This window comes from Heterocephalus glaber, unplaced genomic scaffold (genome assembly GCF_053883595.1).
Source record: "Heterocephalus glaber isolate CG9 unplaced genomic scaffold, H.glaber_assembly_v1.0 deba00001457, whole genome shotgun sequence".
Lineage (NCBI taxonomy): Eukaryota > Metazoa > Chordata > Mammalia > Rodentia > Bathyergidae > Heterocephalus > Heterocephalus glaber.
This window is the reverse complement of record NW_028258305.1, coordinates 4,682,153-4,688,152: the sequence shown is the minus strand read 5'-3', so window position 1 is coordinate 4,688,152 and position 6,000 is coordinate 4,682,153. Positions and strand designations below refer to the sequence as shown.

Below are 6,000 nucleotides of genomic sequence, written 5' to 3'. Positions count from 1 at the left end.
ACTTCTTCCTCACGACGGCAAGTGGCAGTTCCTCTGAGCCTCAGGATTCTCTCTTTTCTGCAGGGCAACTCTTAGGCTTCCTGGCCTCACTGCCATGAAGGAGGAAAAGACATCCGGCTCCCACCTTCCTCTTGGACTCCATCGCCGACCGCACAACAAACCCGGCTGCTCAGAGAGCCGCTAAGCCGCTCGGGTTCACTCACTCACCCGCTTCCCTTCCTTTCCGATCCTGCCGGAGTCCTGCCTCCTCTCTAAACCGTGCCCAGCCATGGGCTGGGAGAGCTAGCCCTGCAGCGCCGGCGAACTGTCCGTGGCACCTGTTCGGTCCTTGGTCATGCCAGGTTTAGACGCGAAAGTAAACAGACGGGCAGTGCTAGACAGGGACCTCCTCCCTGGCAGCGGCGTGCGTTCGCGAAACGAATGAATGAGCGCTGATTCGCGACGCTGCCTTCGGGAGGAGAGCGCGCCCTCACGCAGCCCACCCCGCGCAGGTCCGCACCGCTCCAGCTCCGGGACCACGCCCCCTCTCACGACCCCTGCTCCCCCGAGTAGAGCCCAATGTAACCCACAACCCGGAAGGTGGGCGGAGAGAACCTAAGCAGATCCGGCCTTCCATAGGCCAAGAAGACCTAAGAGGCGGGCTCTTCTCCTACAAGCGGGCTGCGTACGGTGGAGCCTCTGCACTAAGGGCGGGGATTGGCCTTGCCGCGCAGGCGCCTTACGCGTGAAAGGGGCGGGGCAAAGGGCTTGGCCGGCGCCCGGTCCCGCCCCAAACGTTCGGGGCTTCGTGGGGAGGGTCCCGGTCGCCGCCTGGGATCACCTAGCTCGGGGCGTTGTATGGGGCTGTTGGGGCGGAGCGGGACGTGCGAAGATTCGAGGTACTGTCGGTAGGACGTGGTGGGCGCGCGTGTCGAGGTGTCCGGCGCTGGGCCCCTGGGGAGTCTTCGCGCGCGCGGCCCGGCCCTTTCCACCCCGCGCTCTCTCCTGGTTGTGTGCAAGGCCCGGGGCGTACGGGCCGGGGGGCGCACAAAGGCTTCATGGGGGCGGGGGCGCCTGGTGCCCGGCCTTCATCTTGTAGGCGGGACCGGGCCGCGGGCGGCGGGCTGGAGGAAACCCGGTGCTGCGGGTCCTGAGGCGCGCGTGTCGGCCCCGGCTGGCCGCTGTGGAGCGGGTTCCCACACTGCCTCCCCGGGGCGGGACTATTCTCCTCCTCCCGGTCGGGGCGAGCGCAGCCCAGGCTCATTCCCTCTGGGAGAATCCCACACCTAACGGTGTCATCCTGTCGCTGTGAGCACGGCGGAGGGGAAAACAACATGTCTCACTTTTTAATTTTTTTCGCCTTTGTAACTGACATCATTAGAATGGTTTTCAGCAGCCCAGGGGCGCATGCCCAAAACCTGTTTCCAGGCCCTTTAGAATTATTAGGCTAGGTTCAGTGTATTGTTTTGTTTTGTTTTGTTTTATTAAATTCTTTTATTGGTACATTGTAGGTATACAACACAATTATATTTCTCATTGGGAATTGTACCTTTACATAATGCATCTTGGTTCTTATTTTTTCCCCCTTCCTAGCCCTCCCTTCACCCCCTCCACCCTTCCCTATTTACAAAGACTTTATTTCCATTTTTTCCATTTCTCATCATTTTTCCTTTCCCTTCTTTCCTTTCCCCTGCCCCTCCCACTACCCCTACCCCTTTGGACCTTTTCTTCCTATTTTACATTTTCGATTATTCATTCTAATCATTGGTACATTTTAGGTATACAATATAATGACATTCATCATTGGAAATTTGCACCTTTACATAGTCTCTCTTGGTTCTTATTTTTCACCCTTGCCTAGCCCTCCCTTCAACCCCTCCATTCCTCCCTATTTACAAAGATTGTGTTCCTATTTTTCCATTTTCTCATATTAATCCCATTCCCTTCTATCCTTTCCTCTAGTGCATTGTTTGTAATAAGAACTAACGGAAACCTGCCGGTGCCAGGGTAGATCGGACCTCACTGGGAATTCCTGGCACGGGGGCACAGAGGATGGTAGCACTGTATATAGTGCACAGTGCCCCAGCAGTGCCCTGATCTAGGTGTGAAGGATGTTAAAGAGCGGGACTAGGCTGTTGGGTCAGTTTGCCTTGGGCAGGCTTAAAAGAAATACAAGTCATCATTTCTCACGTTGTTCCCTCAGTGCCTTTTCCCACTATCTTACGTACAGTAAATTCTGGACCACTGAGTACAGAAAAGAGCAGGGAACTTGGTTTCACCTCTTCTTAAAGGTTTTGAAAGCTCTCCTCCCACCCAACACGGGTAATCGGGTCCTCCTTTGGGATCCCTCCTGTGGCCTCTCATTACACATCACATAATATTGTGGTTTCCCCATCCCTAGCATAATCACAGTGATGAAAGCCAAAAAAAAAAAAAAAAAAAAAAAAACAAAGAACAGAAAGAACCCAAGCTTTTTAGTCAGAAGTTGACAAAACAGGGATGTTTACTCTTTTAACTGGGTCCAATAATTCTTACAGGTTAGGGAGGCAGTTGAGCTCAGACTAAGTCAAATGAGACTTCAGCTTGCCATGTTATTAACTCGTTTTTCTTGGGGGTTTTTTGTTGTTGTTGTTGTTATTGTTTTTGGTAGTGAGGATCGAGCTCAGGACCTTGCACTTTGAAGGCAGGTGGCAGCACCACTGAGCTAAATCCCCAGCCCTAACTCTTGGTAGGTTACTCTGTACCTCAGTTTCCTTACCTGTAAAATGGGCTTAGTAATGGTATCTACTCTGCAAGTTGTGAGGAGTAAATAAAATACTGATATAAAATGCTTATAAAGTTCCTGGCACAAAGAACATGCTGGGTAACTTAGTTTTTTAAACAGGTACTCGAACAAACTCACCAGTACTAATACCAGCACAGTACTTGACCCTTCAAGGTCTTGCTTTCAGAATTTTCTGATTCTTCATTTTTGGAAAATCCCTTAAGCTTTCCTGATTCTCTTCCCACAGCTAAGGTGTTCATAGATTATCTGTTTATGTTTCTAGAGTTAACACCTGCTAGAAATAAATTAGATGTCAAATAATGCCTTGGCCAGGTATTACAGTCAGTTGATATACTTTTAATGTGGTCTGTTACTCACAATGGTCATGTAACAGCAGAGAAGTGAAATACATAGATGGAGGCTGATGTGACGTGACTCAGAAAATCTTTAAAGAGAGGCAAGCTTGTGGAAGTGATCTTTGGCTTCTCTGTAAATCAATCTGTTCTCATGGAGAAATGGTCTCCTACCTTTAAAGTTGCTCACAGACATTATGAAAAGTCGTCTTCCTATTGGCTTTAGACTTATTTGGCAGACCTACAGGTGTCAGATACAACCCCTGGGGGATACTGCTTCACTTCCTGGTTTTCCTGTGCCACTCCTCACAGGAAACGGGCTGAAATGTGTATTTCCTTTCAGCTGTATCCTCCTTTGGGATGTTTCTCTTTTTAAAAAAAATTTTTTTTGTTGTTTTTGTTTTTGTTTTCTGTTTGTTTTCTCTTGTTTTTTGACCCAGGGTCTCACTATGTATGTCAGGCTGGCCTTGAACTCACCATGTTGCCCAGGCTGGCCTCAAACTTGTGATGATCTTCCTGCCTCAGCTTCCCAAGTGCAGAGGCTACAGGCATGCGCAGCCACTCCCAGCTTCTTTAAATTATTTGGCGTCTCCAAAACAAAGTCCTTTCTCCTCCACACTTGTAACTCAAGAAAAATTCAAGTATGTGATCTATTTTTAGTATAGTCACAGAGATCTTGAATCCTTTCTAGAGAGTACTGTTTTTTCTGGGGATTCCCTTTTAGCTGCGACATCTACAAATAACCGTTAAAAACCTGCCACATGCCAGGAATTTAGCTCAGTGGTTCCACCGCCTGCCTCACAAGTGCAAGGTCCCAAGTTCGATCCCTGGTACCAAAAAAAAACACCTGCCACAGATGTGAGCTTTTTCAAATGTGCTGTTGCAGAGACCTGAAGACAAGAACATGAATTTTCTTCTGTATGCCAGGCATAAGATATGTGCTCAGTGAATGGTCATAAAGCCATGGTAGTTGTTCCTTAATAGAATGCTGAAAGAGGGCCAGGGATTTAGCTCAGTGGTGCTGCTGCCTGCCTCACAAGCAAAAGGTCCCGAATTGGATACCCGGTACCAACAACAACAACAACAAAATTAGAATACTGAAACAATCCTGACTTACCAGCCTGGCATTTCTGAAGCATCAGCGTGCTTCACAAGTCATCTAGAGATACTGCTAAAATGTAGATTCTGATTCCAAGGCCCTGGGCAGGTCCTAAAAACTCTACATTGCCAACCAGCTTTGCAGTGACCTGGACGCTGCTGGTCCTGGATCACACATTTCACACACTTGTGAGTTGTAAAATGCTAACCTAAGTTTCTGTATTTCTTTTTGTTTGTTTGTGTAAAGAATTTTTTTTTTGAGAACTGTTTTCTAGTTGATCATTCCTTTGAATTAATTGAGGGTGAACCCATCACCCTTCCCCACAATTCCCAGTCCTCCATGCTGAACGGAGTGGGAGGAGGCCCCAGCAGCTGTGTATGGTAGGACTACCCCCATATCCAGGGAGATATGCCAGATACCAGGAAGGGTTGGATGTCCAGGCTTGAGGAGTTAGTGTTACCACATGCATGATGCTGGACATATTTTTCAATGTAGGGCAAGAGTAAGCCAAGCCTACATCACTCCTAATTTTATCTGGTGAGCATAGTGCCTTTGCCAGTCTTGGAAACTAATGAAGGATTTTTTTTTTTTCTTTTCGTGGTGCTGAGGATGGAATCCAGGGCCTCATGCATGCTAGGAAAGCACTCTGCTACTGAACTACCTCCCAGCCCTGCTAATAGAGGATGGTGAATTCCATTTGGTCTTTAGAAGATTCTGAAACTTACGTGTCCTGTCTCCTTGTCTGGACAAGGACAGGGCAGTAGTGATATGTACAGACCTTTTTCAGAGGAGAGAATGAAATTTGTTCATTTTCTGTGCTCTGATTCCAACTCCCTGGTACTTCCTTGTAGCAAAGAAGATCACCTGAGGCCTCTATTCATCATGGAACTGCTCGAATCCTGGAACACTGACAAAGGTGTGGCCTGAGAAGGCAGAGGGCCCACATTCATAGGTGGCTTAGAGCTAATGACTGGGACACAGTGCTGATCAGTGTAGCAACTAATGCATTTCGGTGTGAACAGTCTTTTGGCTGTTTTGACAGGGGCATGCTCTCATGGGAAGGGTCCCAGCAGAATCCCCACCCCTGCTGTCACAGGGGTAGAGGAATGGGCTAGCATCTGTAGCGGTTAGGACCAGAATTTGATGCAGTGGTACAACATGCGCCCCAACACCACCAAATGCTGACAGGATTGAGCCTAGGAACCCAAAATGTGCATTCATCATAGCACTGGGTTTCTTCAGCACAACTTAAGTTTTAAGTCTGTGCAAGTTACTACTTTAGGGACTTAAAAGTACTGTACCATTTCCACAAAAACTGCCAAATTTCAGATGTCTTTGACTGGTTGCTGAGGGGCCCCTGGCCAGTTAGCTTAGTGTAGGTTTGTGTTATTGTGAGTTACTTAGGAATATTTCCTGGACAGTTAATAGCCACGGTAGTTCTACACACTCTCCTCCCCAGGATACATTAATACCTTTTTTTTGGATAACAAGGTCCAGAAGAGACAAATAAAAAAATGCATTGTCAGAAGAGGGCCGGGGATTTAGCTCAGTGGTTTCACTGCCTGCTGCGCAAGCCCACGGACCAGAGTTCAATCCCCAGTACCAAAAAAAAAAAGAAAGTGTTTGCATACAGGAGGCTGAGGCAAGAAGATCACTGAGACTTTGAAGCCAGCCTGAGCTACATAGTGAGTTTAAGGTCAGCTTGAACTACATTGTGAGACCCTGTTTCAAACCTCTCCCCCTCAAAAGAAAAAAAAAAAGTGTTTGCGCCTCTCTTGCCCCAGTTACATCTTATTTCAGCATCC

General features: G+C 48.0%; 1 protein-coding gene across 3 annotated transcripts in view; it reads left to right on the top strand.

Moving 5' to 3' along the window:
• The first annotated feature begins 720 nt into the window (after positions 1-720).
• Positions 721-6,000, top strand: part of Cep68 (centrosomal protein 68) — a 26,531-nt gene continuing 21,251 nt past the window's right edge. For 2 of the 3 annotated variants that reach the window (XM_004849962.4, XM_087216294.1), the window contains exon 1: positions 721-878. The gene's annotated coding sequence lies outside the window, so the exon portion shown is untranslated. Of the gene's footprint in view, positions 879-1,828; positions 5,112-6,000 lie in introns of those variants that run through there. The other variant, XM_087216293.1, reaches the window with a different exon arrangement.